The sequence below is a fragment of the Cibotium barometz genome, chromosome 26 (assembly GCF_041138505.1).
Source record: "Cibotium barometz isolate CiBa-2024 chromosome 26, ASM4113850v1, whole genome shotgun sequence".
In the NCBI taxonomy this organism is placed as follows: Eukaryota; Viridiplantae; Streptophyta; class Polypodiopsida; order Cyatheales; family Cibotiaceae; genus Cibotium; species Cibotium barometz.
Genome location: NC_141071.1, coordinates 11,055,965 through 11,077,323, shown reverse-complemented (window position 1 = coordinate 11,077,323; position 21,359 = coordinate 11,055,965).

The following is a 21,359-nucleotide window of genomic DNA, read 5'->3' as shown; positions in this document are numbered from 1 at the left end:
AGGTGGATCCACAATATTTGGGGCAAGTTCTTAAAGACTTTGCTATTTGTATTCGCACTGAAGCTGAGTCTAAGGCCTCTATCACTGCCTAGTGGGACTCATAGTTAGATATTGAACCGTAGAGTTCAAACATTGGTATAGTTGTTGATTATATGTTAGATCAACAATAATTTGGTGCTAGAATGTTTCATACTTTGTGTCGTATTGCCAAAGGTTTTGAGTCAATCTAGATGAGCACTTCGCCAGTAAGTGCATGATGTTATTTGATGCATTAGTAGCAATTTGTGTTTTGTTGGCATATTTCATAGTTGTACTTAAGGAAAATATGTGCTGTGTGTCTTGTTTCCTTGTTGTAGTACTTATGGACGTTACATGTGTAGATGACCATATGGTCTACACACACACTTGTTTACAACTTTCGGAATCGTTTTCGCGGGCAAAAACTCTTCTTGAAGGAAAAAGTAAAAAGGACAACATTTGACCAACTAATAAGATGTGAAAATATCTAAGTTTGAAAGGCTCTTTATCAAACATCTCTACCAACTATATGGCTTGTCCATTGTAGATATAGTGTTGGGTAGAGATAGAAAACTTGATTGTAATCTTTGAAGGAAAATCTCCAAAGATTAAATATCACTCCAAGTAAGAGTAAGATTAACCATCCGTAGATTGCTGGTGGTCAAACTAGAAACCCAACGAGGTTCTATAGCATATACTTATGCATAGATGAATAATCTAGTAGAGAGGAGTATCTCTCACCTTTGTTTTTTTGTTTTTTTTTTGTTGTTGTTCATAACTAGATTTGCTTCATTTACATTGTTTTATGGAATCTAGTCTGGATATCCTATGGCCGTAGAGCTATGCAAGGAGAAGATTCAACAAGTTGGTAGCATAGCATGGTAGCGTAGTCTACAAATATTTAGTAGCATAGTCTACAAATGGTTGGTAACGTAGTCTACAAACTTAAGTTCCTAGAAAAATCCCAAGTACATCTAACTTTTGTGCTAGTGGCATACAAAAACCAGGGCACGTAGTTTGCCTTGAAGTTCTAGTTGAGAGATCGAAACACGAGGTTTTTTGTGTATCGCGATACACTTGTTAAGTGAATGGACTAGAAAAGGTCTGACGTGAGAACAACTAAATACACTTACCAACAACTTTTCCCAGTTTGTTTTCTCGCGGATGAAAACTCTTTAGAAGGGGAGGTAATGGCACATAGGCACATAGCTTGTAATGGGATCGCCCATTAGCGGCCGATAGAGCTTGATTGGACACAGAGTCCACATGCTGCAGCGTGTGTGGCGAGTGTCTGGGGTTCAGAGTGAGGCGCCCAAGTCAGAGGACCGTGGGTGGTTGGGGGCTAGTGTGGGCAAGCAAGCCACTATATAAGCCCGACATTGTGGACACTTATTCACATTCCTCTATGGTTGGGTGGTGACTAGAGTTCGGAGTCCTCCTTGGCTATGGCGGTGACTATGGCAACATAACACCTTCCATATGTATGTGTGTCTTATCCATTGTTGTATGACTGTGTGTGCGCTTGTTGCAAGAGCTCAAGCTCTATCTCTTCCCCCAATCTTTTCATGGTATCAGAGCTTGGTTCAAGCTAAGGAGCTGATCGGTAAGTAAAGGAAGCTATTGTTATGTAGCTTGTAGCGGCTAGGGATCTCGATCGGCCTCTCAGACCGTCCACCGGAACGTGGGCGGCGAGCGAGCCGGGATTCAAGGGAGAGGGGGCTCATGCATAGTCCCGCGGCGGGTGGTCGTACATGTGTGGGCAGGCATGCCGCTATATATATCCAGTGGTGAGGATCCCTATCCTCATTTCCTCTGCAGTGGTCGGGTGGTGAACAAGATTTCCTTCTCCTTTGTGTTGTTGCTACGTGAGTGTAACATTGGTATCAGAGCGTAGGGTTCTCGTCTTTGTCGCGTGAACAAGGCGCAAAGGTTATCAAGATTTTTTTTTCAAATTTTTTTGGGATGTGGAGAAAAATCATCTTATCCATACTGCAGCAAGTCGACTGTGTGTGTGGTAGAAAGAGAACTTGCCATAGCCCGCCATAAGCTTAAGCCTAAGCTCAAGCTCAAGCTCAACTAGCGTGGCGATTGATGACAAGAGGGACGACCTCACGGGCAATAGTACTCAGAGCGTCGAGCTACAATAGCCCACAGCGTAGGCACCAACACACGCAACCCCTAGTGTTGGGAATGCAGCAGCCGGCCATTTGGGAACACGACTGTGGAGCCGCCATAGCCATTTGACTAACACGAATGTGGAGGAAGCGAAACGCAGTAGCCGGTCATTTCTCTTGTATGCGCGGCAGCCAACGTGGAGAAGAAACCGACCGTTTCTCTTGTATGTGCAACAGCCAATGTGGAGAGCAAAGCAAACCTCCAAGCGAAGCCAGCATAGGCAGCAAGAGAGAACCAAAGCACAACAACCGAAACACAATAACAGTTGGACAAGTCAAGTCGCAAGAAGAAAACACGGGCGACAGAGGGTGGTAAACCTCTCACCATCTATCACAGTGCAGCACCAAAAGCAAGCTCGCCCAGTAAGCGCAATAGGGAGCTGGGCAACTAGCGGCTAAGCTCATCTCTCTCTCTCTCTCTCTCTCTCGCTATTGTTTCGTTAGCCAGCAGGAGCCTAGGGGGAGCAGCCAACTGAAGCTCCCTCTATCTCTTTCACTCTCTCTCTCTCTTTGGCCAACCAAAGGGACCCCCGCCATGACATAGGCGGCAGCCAGGAGCAACAAAAAGGGGGGAGAGAAAGCTCTCTCTGTCTCGTGTCCAGTCTGTAAAAGGGGGCCGTTGAGGCCTTGGGCTGCAGCACGCACAATAGAAAAAGGGTGCGGGACACCTTCTTCCTTCTTCCTTCTTCTTCTTCTTCTTCTTCCCCTTCCCCTCTCTCTCTCTCTCTCTCTCTCTCTCTCGGTGTGCACAACATCAAAGCCTTTGCCAACATTACCACAACGCATTGTTGTAGAGCGCCATTGTTGTGTGTGCTTCATTCTCGACATCGAAAACGACAACGCCATAGTGTTCCGGTCATCCCTTTGAGTAGCCTTGTCGTAGTGCTTAAGACATTGTCACCGACACGAGCACATCAACACATTGACATCAATGAGACCGTGTCTCTAGCGGCCGACACACTCTATGGTACTCGGGTAGCTAGTTTCAATTTCTCTCACATTATTTATTTATTTATCGCATTCTTTTTATTTTATTTACAAATAAAAAATGATAAGACTTGAAAAATTCGACTCTAGCATTGCTAGCAGGGATAGTTCACTGTTGTTAGGTGGATTAGGAGGGTTTTCTCATATGTTGTCTCCCATGTTCAGCCTGTGTTCTAGGCCAAGCTTGAGCATATTCAACATGAAGTACTGCTTGCCAGACCGACGTAACTACTCGGCTTATGAGTGAGAGTTACTTGCTATTATTCATGCTCTAAAAAAATGGCGACATTCTTTATATAGCACTACGTTTGAGGTCCGGACGGATCATAAAAGTCTCAAATGGCTTTCAAGTCAGAGTGAGTTAAAGCTTTATCAGTTAGGTCTCCACGACCTCATTCATAAGACGGTCAAAATGCTTCCCCAGCATTATTGACATAAAACAGTCATTTAAAAACAGGTCATAAATACAGTTTTTATAATGAACTCTCGTCTTTCCACATTGTTCCACATCCGTCCACATTACTTAATCCATCCAATTCATATATATTCCTATTCTCATCCAATCACATCATTTTTCATCTCATCACATCTTTCCTCATTTATACCTATCACATCTCATCCACTCGCATCTACCCATATCCACATCTCATCACATCATATTCATTTACATCTCATCCATTCATATCTACCCCGATCCACATCACATCACATTCATTCACATCTCATCCATTCATATCTACCCCGATTCACATCACATCACCTCACATCATATCCATTTCACTTTACATCTCATTCATTCACATCTATCCCGATTCATATCCCATCACATCCATTTCACCTCATATCTCATTCATTCACATCTATCCCGATTCACATCCCATCACACCTCATCTATTCACATCATATCTCATTCATTCATATCTATCCTATTTCTCATCACATCACATCATATTCATTCAGATCACATATCATCCATTCACATCTATCCCAATTTACATCACATCCATTTCACATCTCATCTCATTCATTCACATCTATCCCATTTCACATCATTCACATCACATATCATCCATTCATATCTATCCCAATTTACATCACATCTCATCACATTCATTCATATCCATCACATTCATTCTCATCACCATTCCATCACATATATTTTATCTACATTTCATCACATCCACATCATATCTCATTCATACACATCCATCCAATCATTCACATATATGATTACCCACATCTATTCATACATTCACATCTATCACTTCACATCACATCAAATCACATCTCTTTACATCACTTCACATCTCATCCACATCCACATCACATTCACATCCACATCTCCTTTCATCACATCACATCTCATCCACATCCACATCACATTCACATCCACATCCACATCACATCCACATCCCCTTTCATCACATCACATCTCATCCACATCCACATCACATCCACATCCACTTTCTTTTATATCACATCACATCTTATCCACATCCACATTCACATCCATTTACATCACATCACATCCTTTCACATCCACATCCATTTACATCACATTATATCCTTTTACATTCACATCCATTTACATCACATCACATCCACATCCACATCCACATTCACATCCATTTGCACCACATTACATCTTTTCACATCCACATCCACATTCACATCCACTTTCCTTTACATCACATCACATCTTATCCACATCCATATTCACATCCATTTATATCACATCACATCCTTTCACATCCACATCCACTTTCCTTTACATCACATCTTATCCACATTCACATTCACATCCATTTACATCACATCACATCCTTTCACATCCACATCCATTTACTTCACATCTCATCCCCATTCATTTCATCACACCACATCCTATCACATCCCATTCACATCTTATTGCATCTTATTTTCATCTTATCACATCCATTCACATCTTATTGCATTCCATTTACAGCTTATCATGTCTATTTATATCCTATCACATCCCATTCACATCTTATCGCATCCTATTTTCATCTTATTACATCCATTCATATCTCATTTACATCTTATCACATCCATTCACATGCTATTCCCATTTAGTAGCCTTTTCTAATTTGATACCGATAATGGGACTTTTTTTAAATTTTTATCAATTGCTTTTAGCCTAGATAAAGATTCTTTTTCTCGACGACTATTTTCATATTTCTTCTCAATTTCTCAATTGAATTATATTCAATATTCCTCTTTTGAATAAAAGAATTCATGGGATTTACAAAAATTAATTCTACCTATATTTTCACTTTTGATAAATAATTATAAATTCAATTATACTAAAAATTCTTCTTCTTTCCATTTAATTTGTTGGATCGAACGTTGCCGATTATATCGGATATCACTAAACCCTTTGAAGTGCCAGTTCTGGGTTAAGCATGGTGTGATATTGGGACACACAGTCTAAAAAAATGGCATATCCGTTGATAATAGTAAGATCAAGTTGATCTTGAAACTGCCACCGCCTACCAACTACAAAGGTGTGCAAAGGTTTATGGGTCATGTGGGTTATTATCGACGCTTCATCGTATTTTATGCAAAGATAGACAGACCCTTGTATAAGCTGCTCATTGTCTTTGAGTGGACCAAAGAGTGTCAAGAGGCTTATGATCATCTGAAGTAAGCCTTGGCAAGCACACGCATTTTGTGACCCCCCAATTGGGATCTTATATTCCACGTACACATCGATGCGTCAAATTTTACAATTGGTTACGTGCTAGCCCAACCTGGTGAGTTCAAATTGGACTATGCAGTTTGCTTTGCTAGTCGTCAATTGAATGATGTAGAGGTGAACTACACCACTACCGAAAGAGAAGGATTGGCCATGGTCTACACAGTCAAGAAATATCGACATTATCTCTTGGCTAACAAATTCATATTTTTTGTAGACCATCAAGCTTTGCTATATCTAGTGAATAAACCTTACACCACATGAAGAATCACACGTTGGCTACTATTATTGTTGGAATTTGACTTTACTGTCACGATAATAAGGAAGGGAACACATTATGTGTTGGCTGACCACCTATCCAGAGTTTCAAATGGAGAATCAGAACCTGGCATTGACAATGACCTTCTTGATGCTTGTCTATTCAAATTGGATATGGTACCTGAGTGGAGTGATGAGATCTCAGAGCATTTGGCTTATGGCTTCTCGCAGGATGTATCCTTAAACAAAGATAAGATGCGGAGGCTTATCAAGTGATTGATGGAGAATTGTATAAACTGGGCAAAGACAATGTGCTCAAGCGGTGCGTAAGAGAGGATGAATTCGTGACCATACTAGAAGAGTCTCATTTTGGGATAGTAGACGGGCATTTTGCTGGAGAGATTACAGCTCGCTTTCTAGAAACTCACCGTTAGCAAGGAAAAAGCTGGAGGTCAGGGTTTCTTGCCAGAGAAAACCAACGGCCACAGCTTGAAAGGTGCTCCAAGCTGGACTCTAGTGGCCTATGTTGTTCGGGGACACCATAGAGTTTGTTAAAAGATGCGAAGAATGCCAACGTTTTGCTGTCCCACAAAAAAGTGACAAGATGCCACTAACCCCCATCATTGTCAGGCAGCCATTTGAGAAATGGGGAATAGATTTTGTGGGGCCGATTAGTCCAGCAGCTCATCCATCATAAGCCCGCTACATAATCGTAGCCATGGATTATTTCACGAAGTGGGCAGAAGCCAGAACTTCAAAGAAAGCTGATGGGCGAACAACTGCAAAATTTGTATATGAGCAAATCATATCACGATTTAGCTGCCCATTAGAATTGGTGAGTGATCGTGGCTCGCATTTCATTAATGAGGTGATTAATCAATTGCTTGCAGGATTCTTGGTAATCCATCATAAATCATCACCATACTACCCACAAGCAAATGGTCAAGCAGAAAGTACCAATAAGATTTTGTGTACCATCTTGAGACGAAAATTGTGGAAGCAATCGAACAGATTGGGAGCATAAGCTTATAGCAGCCCTTTGGGCCTACCGCACATCATATAAGGTGGCACAACAGGATATACTCCTTTCCGTCTAACTTATGGTTTTGAAGCGGTTATGCCCATGGAATACCTAGTCCCAAGCTTAAGAATTGCTATATAAGAACGTCTAACTAAAAATGCATTAGCTGAAAGGCTAATTGACTTGGAAAAACTGGATGAGACTCAATTGATAGCATCACATGGACTCATGGTTGAAAAGTTGTGCTGAAAACATTGGTTTGATAGAAACCTCAAGCAAAAGGAGTTGAAAACGGGGGACCTTGTCCTCATATATGGTGTGGGAAGCGCCAGGAAAAAGAAATTGAAATATCGAGGTCTTGGACCATTCCGTGTATCAGAAATCACACCTCAAGGGTCAATTCGAATAGAGACGATTGATGGCATCCAAATGGAGGGCTATGTCAATGGGAGTAAACTAAAAAAATTACTTTGGACCATTAACCCAAGAGATGCTCTTCCAAGAACACCTCTTAAAACAATAGAAACAATTAGCAAAAGAAAAGATCCAGCAAGCGCAAGACGAGGCTAAAGCTAGGCAAGCAAAAGCTAAAATGAAGAAGGGCCTGATTCATGTCAACATGGCATCCATAACCCTTGTGGACGAAGAGGATCTAAACATTGAACCAGCAAGACTCAAGTTGGGACTCACAACAAACAAGGACATTGCAACAAGTGTTGCATTGATAGATACAGGTTCGAGCCACAACCTAATCTCATATGATACTTGGATAGCCTTAGGGAGACCAAACATTGAACACACGGATGCAAAAGTTCATAGTGTGCACTTAACAACCACAAAGGACGTTGGGGGTAGTTAAATGTTAACATTTCCATCAGTAATAATCCCTTGGTTGGAAAGGTGTTTGTAATGCCTGGAGGTACAATGGAAGAGGAGATGATCTTAGGATGATCCTGGATCTGTGCCAACAAGTGCAATATCCAATGGGAAGACAGAACAACATCGCTAACCATCAGTGAAAGGGTCATGTCCATACCATTATGGACCTTGACAAATCAAGGTAAACAAATCACTGCAGAGGCAGTACCTCAGAAAATAGAATCTACACCCACCGTGTTGGAATTGCCTACACAAAACCCAACATACAAGAGTATATATAACTGGGTACCCAAGATTCACCCCAAGGGTCAACCTGCAAGGAAAGAACCAATGAATGATGAATGTTCTCATGAGAGAACCTAGTTCAAAAGTCAACCATTGCCACCATCGATAAAGTGGCAGAAGGTCAAGCACTTGCAGAACCTCATGACTGTCGTCAACAATGGATCCAAAAGGACCTAGTGCGAGCACAAGGCTACTATCAAGGCAATACAACAATATGGCTACCCAAAAGAAAATCTATGATAAACGCCACAATAGGTTCGAATCAATGTACAAAAGAGGGTGAGTGCTTTCAGCATCAACTCCCCAAAAGGGCACCCCACACCTGCACTTGTGTGGAGAAGGAAGCAAATTCAACAACCTGAGCTGAAAATGACTCAAGCAACAACAATGCCTATAGTGAATACAGAATTGAACAAGATATGTGAAGGACAAAGCAAGGGTGTCCCAAGTATAAGCAATACACATCCAGACACCACAACAAAAATATTTAATTAGGTGGAAGGAACACTAAAAACCTCTCAATTGGAATTAAAAAGATTTCATCAAAGAATGCCTAAAAGTGCTAAGGAAAACCTTTGGTTTCCATGGTAAAATTACAAGAAAAAAAGAAAAGCAATGCATCATCATGTGCATGTGGGAGTGTTTGAGCACAAAAGTTACAAATTCGATTTTATAAACTTTACGTGAAACTGCAGAAAAATGTTTCACGCCGTGAAGTATCCCAAACTGTTTCACGACATGAACTATTTTTTAGTGTTTCACGCTATGAAGTGCCTCAAGAAGCTATTTCACGACATGGATCATTTTTAGTATTTCACGCCGTGAAAGATTGCGAAGTAGTTCACGCCGTGAAATGGTAAGAACTGTGGCACCAATCTCAAAATGACGCGTGGATTGTTCATTTAACGTAGCCGTCGCCATGTCTGATGGCTACGCTATAAAATCGATTTTCTTTCTTGATTTTGTCACTTTACACTCGGTGATTTCGTATTTTCCTTCATCAATTGCTTGCGCACATTCACCTTCTTGCTCTCGACATCGCCTACCAGACTTATCAAGGTGGGAGCATTTTCTTTTATTTTTTTTTCCTTTTTCTTTCTTTTGTATGTATATATTTTGTGATCTGAAAAGGACATGTGTTGAGAATAAATATTTTGCTTTATAATGCATGTTCATGGATTGATCAAAGATTGACATGCATTATCAATAAAATGAAAAAACCGTAAAATGATAATCTTTCTAAGTAAAATCTACATCCATACATAGTTGTAGAAAACAAAAAAGACAAGCCTGCATTTTCACGGAAAGTTTGTCATGTCTGCTATTTCACATGAGACATTCACGTCCCCAAACTTCACGTGGGACATTCACATCTGTTGTTTCACACAACACATTCACGTCCCCAAACTTCATGTGGGACATTCACATTTGTTGTTTCACGCAACATCTTCACATCCCCACACTTCACGTGAGACATTCACGTCCCCAAACCTCACGTGGGGCATTCACGTTTGCTGTTTCACGCAACATCTTCATGTCCCCACGCTTCACGTGAGACACACGTCCCCAAACTTCACATGGGACATTCACGTATGCTATTATTTTCTCCATTTTGATCCTCAACATTAATATACCATAATTTTTTACATGAAATTATGGTGAAACCTTCTCTTTTAACACCGAATTTAATTTATGCATTTTCTAGTTAAAGTACGATGAAAATTCATCTTTTAAATAAATTAAAATATCCATGTTTTGAAATATGCCAAGAATTTTTCTTTTAATATTTAAATTATTTGTATCTAGAATATCGTGGAAATTCCTCTTTTGCATCTATTTTTTTCGCATGAAAAAATAAATATAACAAAAATTTCTCTTTTCTCTATTTAAATAATTATGCATAAATACTATAAATTTATTTTTTATAAATATGATAAAAATCATTCTTTTAGCATAAAAATATCTATGCCTAGAATATGATGGGAATTCCTCTTTTCTTTATTTAAATAAATATGTATAAATACTATAAAAGTATTTTTCATAAATGTAACAAAAATCATTCTTTTAGCATAAAAATGTTTATGCCTAGAATACGATGGGAATTCCTCTTTTTATATTAACAAAATTATGCATAAAATTAAATTTATTTTTTTAAAAAATTTTCATAGTTTGCTACATTTTTCAAGAATTCTCAAAATTCTACTTTTAAATAAATACCCATAATGATGAAATGTGATAGGAACTCCTCTTTTAAACTAAAATTTGATTATGCATACATAGTATAATTATAAACATAATTATATTTAAACCTTTTGATTATTCTTAAAGTATCCATTCATCATTAAATCATTTAAACATTATGAATCATTAAAAAGCTTGATTTCAAGAAGAAACCATTGATTAAAAAGCTTCCCAAGCATTAGAGGGGTTGGGAAGAAGATTATCATTGAGAAAGATAAGAAAAACACCATGGATTAAGGCTTACCCTTGATTTTTGGCTTGATTCTTTCAAAAAGAAGTGAAGTCCACAAACAAGCTTGGCCACCAAGATGGGGAGGGTATACTCCAAGAGAGGATGGAGATTTGTGAAGCTCCAAAGTTTCCCAAAGTAGAGGCAAAATAGAGGGATAATAGAATTACACTAAAATGAAGATAATACTGGCATTTAGATACACAAAGATGAAAATACAAAGTAATGAGGGTCTATTTATAGGTGAGGGAGACCACTAACCAAGTCCAACTAGGATCTAGAGGCTTCCACCTTCAGTTTGATCCATTTTGGACAAGTTTTGGACCAGTTTGGCTCACTTTTTGATCCAGTTTGAAGAAGGAGAGAAGAGATAAATATCCCAATTTTTTTGAATTAAAAATGCAAGGTAATGATGAAAGAAAGGTGCCTTCTTCATGAGCCCTTTCCCTCCTTACTGAGGTGTCAACATTTGATTTTTTTTACTAATAAACCTTAATTTTTAACTAATAAACCCAATACTTAGTCAACTCTTCATGTTATGTGAGCATTTACTCATTTTTGGGAGATTTTCTCTTATTCTTTGTATTTTTATTATTGAAACACTTGGGTTAATCCTATTGGCCCTTTAGAACCTATTTGGACCTTAATAAAAAATTTCTTAAAATGTGGACTCTTAGGTGTTAAAACCTAAGATCTCTCTAGATAATTGTTATGCATAAACATGCATAAATGAGGCATAAACATGCATAATCATTTATGCATAAACATGCATAAATGAGGCATAAACTCATCCACCCCGACCACCCCCGAGCCCAACGGATGCACACATGCGGATGCACACATGAAATATAATGAAATACATCATACCTTTACCTTGATGTCCTATACCATCAAGAGGTATAACTGCAATCCAATAGCATGTAGCTATAGTGTGAAATGGTAGGTGAGTAGTTATGATCCTCTACACAAGAGAGTATAACATAACCTAGCCTCAAGCTAACATCAAGAGACCATAGCCTAAGCCTCCAAGCCTCAAGATAACATAGCCTTCGCCTCCAAGCCTCCCTTGAGTGTGCCCCATGTCCCTATTATATAGGAGGGCCCTCAAGTGACTCTTGACTCTCCATTTCCCATGTGTGATCCTTACCCTAACCTTAACCCTTAAGGTTAGTCCTAACCCATGCTCCCATGCTCACAAGCCTAATGTGGGTTAGCCTCCTAGTATATGCACACATAATGTGCATATAACATAGCACACATAATGTACATATAACATACTTCCCCTCTCTCAAAACATTGCACTCTTACAATGAAAAGAAGGAGAACTGCGCTGAAAAATCTCAACCGACTCCCAAGTCGAATCCTCTATTTCCCTAACTTTCCACCTAATTTTAACCTCAAGGATTAGTCAACTACAAACTTTCCTTTCCCTGAGTTCAAGTACCTTATCAGGTTCATGTGGAACATAGGATAATTCTTCGACTTCAACGAGTTCTTGAGGAGTAACCGTGTTATCCTCACCTCCCAGTTTCCCTTTCAATCTATTGATATAAAAGACTGGATGAACTCTAATATGTGGAGGTTGTTTAAGTTCATACGCAACCGTGCCAATCCGATGTATAACTCGAAATGGACCACAATATCTAGGAGATAAATTCGAGCATTCTTCTATTGACAAAGTCTGAGAATCTTTAGGAACTTTTAAATAAACCAATGCTCCTGGTTCAAAAGACCAAGTTGATCATCCTCTATCAGCATAGAACCATGCCCTATCCTGAGCACTCCTGATAGAATCCCGAGCTTCGATCAGCATTTCCTGCATATCATGCAAGAAATCCCTCGATGCATCAAGCTCAATGTCCTTAAGACCGACATCAATAGGTGCCCTAGGTTGATACCCATACATAAGCATGAACGGACTAAAACCAATAGCCGTATGTTTAAAACTATTATAGGCAAATTCCATCATTGGAAGATATTTTTTCCAATTTAATGCTTTTCCAGAGACATATGCACGAAGCATATCCTCTACAATCTGATTCATACGCTATGTTTGCCCATCAGACACTGCGGATGATCAGAGGAACTCATACTCAAAGTAGTTTCCTCGTAAACCATTCGGAATAAAGTAGGAAAACATGGCATTATAACAGTAGGAACCAGGTATCCATCGGTGACCCGAAGTACCCCACATCTGCTCATGGAATTATCGGTGTCCCGAGTTACCCATATCAACATAGAGAGTCATTAATGTCTCGATGAGTAACATATGTCCATCCGTAAACCATCAGGTTGATTGTATAAATCACCTAAAGTACGAAAGTAGAGAAAGAAATGCCAACAAAAGGAAAAATCCAAATTTCCTTAATCCGAACACAACAAGATAAACTCGTTGAACTCTAAAGAAAGAGATTTCAACAAGTGAATATGCTGACGAGAATACACTCATCAATACATGCAGGCTATAGATAAAATAAGTTTATCTAGAGAATACCTACGCAATAACTTTAAATGAATTCAGAAAATGAGATTGTCTTTGAATGTTGAGGTCAACATGCTAAGTGATGTAAGCAAAGTAACAATCTTGAGCCCAAATTATCCCATAAGATAATATATGCGAGGGATCGCTAGCATCCCATACCACCATGATACCACCCATACATACCTTAACAATTTGAAACTCCCTAGTATGCCGTCTAGGAAAAATGAATAAAATCCTATATAAAAGGAATAAGATGGCCTTATCTCAGACTTTCACATACTAAAATCTCTCTATATTCCTGAGACCACATCAAGGAATAACTCTTTCCGAGTACATTATTAGATAAGAATTTTGAATTATTGGCGCCTTTCTAATGATAACTACCCAACAAACTCAATAAAGTTAGGGTAGAAAAATAACAATTCACCTAGATATATAAGCAACTAGGTATCTAAGTTGGAATATGTACAAAAGTACAAGGAACATAGTCCAAAATTACGTGCAAAAGACGAAGGCAAATGCTACCTTCAAAGCACATGATATGATCCAAAAGATCAAAAGATCCTTATAAAAGATGAAAGCATAGAAGCTTCTCGAATACATGAAAACCATAGTTGATCATAAAAATTAATGCATGACACCTAATGGTCATTAATCATACCAAAAGAAGCATTAAAATAGGTGGCCAACTCATCAATCCTCCGGAGTATATGAACGTAGTGTCGTTCAAACAAAACTCCAAAGTAAGCAAGTGAAACACATGTGTGTAGCACTCAATTAAAAAAAACCCCTAGACACAAGTGATCTAGACAGAACCTGATGAGTCCATATAAAACTTGGAAAACATCCAATAAAATCCACCAAAACAAACCGATCAACTAACCCATGATAGAATTTGTCTTAGGTTTAAGAAATTAAGCACAAACCACACTTAAACAAGTGCAAAATAAATTATCATGGAAAAGTATCAAAGGTGAAACACACTTTGAACGCAAATTATAGCCATCGAAAGAAATTAAGGAACATGTCCAAAAAGAATGGCTAAACAATGGTAAAAAATCATGCAAACATCATTTAGAATTAATCCAAACAGAAATAACTATTAATACGAGGTATAATCGTATTAATAATATGCGAATAACCCACATCTATCTAATGTCAGCACGAGAAAACGTACTTGAATATTAAATAACCCTCGAAAATATTAAACTCTCGAGAAAAAAAATTATCATGATTTTTTCCTAATTTTTCCTAATTTAATAGGACCTCAAAATATGATAATTTTGAATTCCATCAAACCTATCTTATGGCATTCCAAACCTATATTTTTTCATAAAATTTTTAGCAATTAAATTTACCAAAATACCATTGATATTTTAAAAAATACCAATTTCTAGGATTTTTAAAAATAATTTCTAGAATATTCCTAATTTTTTCTGAGAATCCCGTCATTCACGAAATTTCCAATTCCGCCCAACAATTCTTAAATCCAATGAAAATTTATAATTTTAATGGATTTTTTAATTTTCTAGGTCAAAAAATATATTTTTAAAGGAATTTGAATAGTCACGGGTGCCCGAATGGACACACCATATGCCAAACACCAACCCCACATTTTCCAAAAATTTAAAATAACCTTTGTCTAATTTTCCACTAAATTTCAGAAATTTTTTAAATTTTTTAAATTTACCCCGAACGCGAACGGTCAAAAAATTTCGAAATCCCAATGGTTTTCCCGAAATACGGAAAGCCAATAGTTTCGGAAAAATGAAAAGACAAACAAAAAAAAACAGAATGTGAAAGGTCAAAAGTTTTCGGAATCCAAAAGGTCAGAAGATTTTTCGAAATTCGGAAAGCCAAAAGGTTTCCCGAGAATGCGGAAAGCCAAAGGATTTCAAGAAAATAATTTTGAAAAAAATTCCAAAGATTTTTTTTCTCAAATCCCATAGTTTCTCATAATTTTCAGGCTTTTTTTTCAAGGTTTTTTGCAAAAATTTCAAAAGCTTAATAAAAAAAAAACAAAACCAAACTTTAATAAGCTTTTTTATAAAGCTTAGAAAATTATTTTTTACGGGGGGGTGGTGTTTTTTCCGCCTGCCAGTGAACCCCCCTCCTGCGTGCGCAAAAACTCCCCTCTCTCATCTCCTTCTTCTCCAATCCATTTCTCATTCTCCACCCCCTCCTTCTCTGTTAACAGAGAGGAGGATTAAGCTTTAATTATAATTTTACTTAATCTTAATTAAATATTAATTATAATTAATGTTTAATTTAAAAATCCCTATTAAAAGTTCACACGGGCGGGAGGGAAATAGACAAGAAAATTTAGATTTGAGAGGCAAAGAGGGTCCCACGCATACGGGAGAACATTCCATGCATCAACATGCTGCCCCTACTATATTTCAGCAGAAAATCGGTAAAAATTTGATCGCATATCCAAGAAAAAACCCCCAAAATGTATAAAAAATACATTTTAAACCATGAAAATGCTCAAAAAACTTCTAAAAATTTAGGAAAAAATTCCTTAAAATTTTAGAAATTTAGGGAATCTATTCTACCAAAAATATCCACAATAAAATATGTGGTATTTTGATAAAAAATTTTCATTAATGCTTATTTTAAACCATAAAAAATAGAAAAAAATATCATTAAACTCACGAAATTCCCCCGCAACATCGATTTGTCCATTGAATAGTAGTAACACACGTTTCAATCGCCATATTGATGATCCACATGCAAATCATCATCACAAATCAATAAAATAATATTTTTATTTAGTAAATATTAAAATTTACTTCAAAAAATGTTAAAAATTTACAATAAGAAAGAAAAAATAACAACAATTAACTAGAGATTGCCCCCCTGATACCACTGTTAAAACCCTAAGATCTCTCTAGATAATTGCTATGCATAAACATACATAAATCAGGCATAAACTCATCCACCCACCCCCAAGCCCAAGGGATGCACACATGAAATATAATGAAATACATCATACCTTTACCTTGATGTCCCATACCATCAAGAGGTATAACTCCAATCCAATAGCATGTAGCTATAGTGTGAAATGGTAGGTGAGTAGTTATGATCCTTTACACAAGAGAGCATAACATAACCTAGCCTCAAGCTAACATCAAGAGACCATAGCCTAAGCCTCCAAGCCTCAAGATAACATAGCCTTCGCCTCCAAGCCTCCCTTGAGTGTGCCCCATGTCCCTATTATATAGGAGGCCTCTCAAGTGACTCTTGACTCTCCATTTCCCATGTGTGACCCTTGGATGCCTGACCCTAACCTTAACCCTTAAGGTTAGTCCTAACCCATACTCCACTAGAGCTTTTTCCCATGCTCCCATGCTCCCATTCTCACAAGCCTAATGTGGGTTAGCCTCCTAGTATATGCACACATAATGTGCATCTAACATAGCACACATAATGTACATATAACATTAGGCTAAGGTCTTTAATACATATATTCAATTAATTTCTAATGCACATTCGAAAATTCTTTTTGAACTTTTGTTTTAGGGGAATTCATCTTAGACATTAGGAGAAAAATATCTCCAAATTGAATTACCTCTCTTCTCTGGCTATGCCAAAAACAAGGCAAAATAATGTTTTCTTGCATTCTTAAATAGGGGATGATTACAGGGGACTGACAGGAGAGCTTATACATCTTTTAGGAGCTGAGGAGGAACCTTACATCCTCTCCCACTTAAAAAACGTGAGATGTCCTCATCTCGCAAAGTGGGGGTAATCCTTTACCAGCTCTTCTTCTTTCTCCCAAGTGGCGTCCTCTAAAGGGTAGAACTTCCACTTGACCAAAAATTCTCTAAGAACTCTATTCTTGAGAACCTTCTCCCGAACATCAAGGATTTCTTAAGGTTGGAGTACCATCTAACCTTGAGTCACAGAAATCAACTGTTCATCATCAAGCACGTGACTCGGACTGGGTACATACTTTTTAAGTAAGCTGACATGGAATACATTATGTACTTTGAGGTGGGGAGGGGGTGTACGGCCCACAGTATCTCGGAGACAGCTTTTTGTACTTTCCTAGAGATAAAGAACTTCTCTTAGATCATACACGAATGAAGACCATATCTTCTTCTTTAAACACTCTCTCCGATCTCTTCTTGTCAGCATATTGCTTTTGTCTATCCTGGGCAGCCTTGATATCTTTGCGAATTGCCTGCATTTGCTGCTTCATATCATCAAGCATCTATCTGGACATCTCGACCCTGATCAATGGGTCGAACCAAGTTAATGGTGTGAGACAATCTTGTCCATTGAACAAAGCTTTGAATGGGCTCATCCTGATACTTCAGTGATAAGAGGCATTGTAAGCAAACTCCACTAGATGTAAGTAGCTTAGCCACTTTTTGGGTTCCCTGCCACACAACATGACTGAAGAATATCTTCAATTACTTGGTTTACTCTTTCAGTCTGACCATCTGTCTCTGGATGATAAGCTATACTGAGATCCAAGGAAGTTCCTATTGCTTCTAAGAATGCAGTCCAGAATCTTGATGTGAACTTAGAATCTTTGTCACTCACTATTTTTCTGGGTAAGCCATGCAGCCTGAAAATCTCCTTGAGGAAGACTCTGGCAACATCCACTACAGAGTAGGTTTCTTTTACTGGAATCAGATGGGTAACCTTGGTTAATCTGTCAACTACCACAAAAATGGAGTTGTAACCGGATTGCACTGATGGTAATCTAGTAACAAAATCCATACTAATACATTCCCACTTCATTCTAAGGGATGCAGTTTTCCTGGCATCTTAACCCTTTCTGCCTTGACTCTTTGACATGTTAAGCATTGACGTACATGATTGAGTACATCCCTTTTGAGTCATGGCGGCCAGAAGAAGCTCTTCTTTACAGACATGTAGGTCTTTATGAACCCTGGATGTCCAGCTATCGGGCTATCATGGGCTTCCCTCAGAATTTTTCCCTTTGTTTCCTCATCATTAGGAATGTATAGCCGATTATTGTAACACATGTATCCTTCGTCCAATTTGTACCCAAGAACTCGACTCATTTCTTGAGGAGTCTTGCTTTCCTACATCAGTAGGGTAGCATAAGGGCAAAGAATCTGTCCTGCATGATCTTCTCTCTTGCTTCACTGATCAATGGATTTGACACCAATATTATTGCAAGCAAGGAGGCTTTCCTACTGAGCGCATCGGCTACCACATTTTTTTCCCTGTTCAGTATTTTATCTCAAAGTCAAATCCCTGCAGGGTCTGCATCCACCTTCTTTGACGCATGTTGATCCCTTTGGGTGAAGATCCACTTCAGACTTTGATGATCTGTCATCAAGGTGAATCTCTATCCCAAGAGATAATGTCTCCACAACTTCAGAACATAAACTACTGAGAGTAACTCCAAGTCATGGACATCATAATTTCTCTCATGCGTTCTGAGTTTTCTGGATTCATAGGCTACCGCATGACCTTCCTGCATAAGAGCACCTCCTAGGGCAAAACCACTGGCATCTGTAACTACCTGAAATGGTTTAGAAAAATCTACCAATTTAAGGATAGGGTTGGTTACTAAAGCTATCTTCAGTTTATCAAAAGCACTCTGACACATAGTGGTCCAATGAAAGAGGGTACTCTTCTTGAGAAGGTTAGTCAAAGGGGATGCTATTTAAGCATACATGGGTATAAAGATTCTATACCATCCGGTTAATCCCAAGAATCCTTTGACTTCTTTCATTATTTTGGACTCTGACCAATCCACGACTTCTTGGATTTTAGTGGGGTGAGGAGAAATCCACGACGGCTTGGATTTTAGTGGGGTGAGGAGAAATCCCATCTTTAGATACTATGAATCCCAAGTATTCTACATGGTCAGCAGAGAAAGTGCACTTGCTCTTTTTTGCAAAGAGTTGGTGCTTCCTTAGGATCTCCAAGACTTTACGCACATGATCTTCATGATTAGTTACATTCTTAGAGTATACCAGGGTGTCATCAAAGAAGACAAGAACAAATTCATCCAAGTACTCTCTAAGAATGTCCTACATGAGGTGATTAAACGTCGCTGGGGCATTAGTTAATCCGAACGGCATGACTGTGGATTCATAATGCCCATAGCGAGTATTGAAGGCTGTCTTTGGGATATCTTGTTCCTTGATTCTGATCTGGTAATACCCAGATTTGAGATCTATCTTTGTGAACATTTGGGTTCCACTTAACCGATCCAAAAGTTCATCAATCCTAGGGATTTAATGCAAAAGTTCATCAATCCTAGGGATAGGATACTTAATTTTTATTGTTAACTGATTTAATGCTCTGTAATCAATATAGAGTCTTAACGTTCCATCTTTCTTTTTTTGAAAGAGAATGGGTGCACCCCAAGGTGAAACATTGGGTCTTACGAATCCTTGCTCTAGCAGTTGTCTTAACTGCTCCTTAAGGTCTATGGCTTCAGGAACTTGCATTTTGTATGCACGTTGGGCTACTGGCTGAGCTCCGGGGGTTAGCTCTATCTCATGATCTACTTCACGAGTCAGAGGCATCTCAATCAGCTCTTCTGGGAATACATCAGCATACTCACTTAGCCATTCTGGTTCTATAGCCTTGCATTTTCTGTCTACTGGATTCATTTTAACGACATAGACAGTTTGCCTCTTTCTGAGTCCCTTCAGCAATTTAGAAGCTTTAACTAATTGCAAAACTCGGGATCCAAAAATTCCAGTTCCTTGGACTTGATTCCCGTGCAGGTCAAGGAACGAATGGTTTCATTGTGCAATGAATGTCAGCCTGCTTCTTATGGAGCCAATCCATTCCAAGGATTCCGTTCATAGATTCCCAAGGGTAAGACTCTGAACTGGCAGTCTGTCGCGTTTCCATCTAGATTAAACTGAATGTGGTATGTCTCATGGTGTGTGAAAAGAATCTTCTCACTAGCCAATTCTACTTGCATAGGTTTCCCTATTTTTTGATCTTCTAGGACTAACTTACGCAAGCATCCAGGGGAAATAAAAGAATGTGTACTGCCTGAATCAATCAAAAGCTTAAATTGCTTACACTTGTATTCTGCTCGAGTCTGAAGGACTGAGAACTGACGATTTTGCCCTTGATGTTCAATGGCGGCATAAATGTGTCCTCTTTCTTCCTCCACTGCATCATCTATTGTGACAGCTCTGGCTGCTGCTGTCTGGGGTGGGACTCTCTCTCAATGGCTTCCCCAATTCTGAGAGGGGGTTCTGAAACTGCTTTGCATTGAAGCTACAGGCTGAGCTGGCACTCTTCTAGGGTTGCCCTGATTTTGGCGAGGGGGACCTTGATTGGTTTGATATGAAGGAGTCGGTCTATGCATTCTAGGACCTTGGCTTCCTTGGCCCATTGACATAGAAGGAGTTGGGCAATCCTTGAGCTGGTGCCCAAAACCTTGACAACCAAAATGCCTGTTTTCACTTCTAAGCTCTTCCTTCTACATTCTGGAAAGAGACGGAGTTCCTGAAAAAAGAGCTTCGAGGAAAAGTTTTTCCTTCATTTCTGAAACTTCCCATCTCCTGGTTCTGATTGGGACCTTGGTGTCTTTTTGGAGGTGGAAGGTTGGAAGTACTTCCCGAGGTTTGGAACCTTTTGAAGGGTGAGCGAGCTGGCTTTGGTAGGACCTTAACAACAAAGGCCTTGGCGAAGTCCATCACCATCCGCACTAATTCAACCATGGAAACTGGCTTGGCATTCTTTACCAGGGTGTCCAAAGGTTCGTTCATTCCTCAGATGAACCTAGCCATCAGCTATTCCTCATCCAGCGGTGGTGAGTATTTGAGGAGGAGAGCTGAAAGATCCTTGCCCCTCCGCGCAACGAATTCTGGGGTGCTAGCAGCAGAAGTAGCACTTCTTACATAGGGTAGAACCTCTCACTTGGGGCCTCGCCCATGAATATCTAGACAAGAGACTAATCCCTCGATTTTTCCAAAACCGAACTCAGAAAAACTTCCCTCGCCCAGAAAGCACGTCCTCCAAGATATTTTATTCTAACGTAGTCAAGAGCCTTAACTAACCAAGCTGATCTGACCGAACCTGTAAGTCACATGGTCTGATCAAGGGAAGAG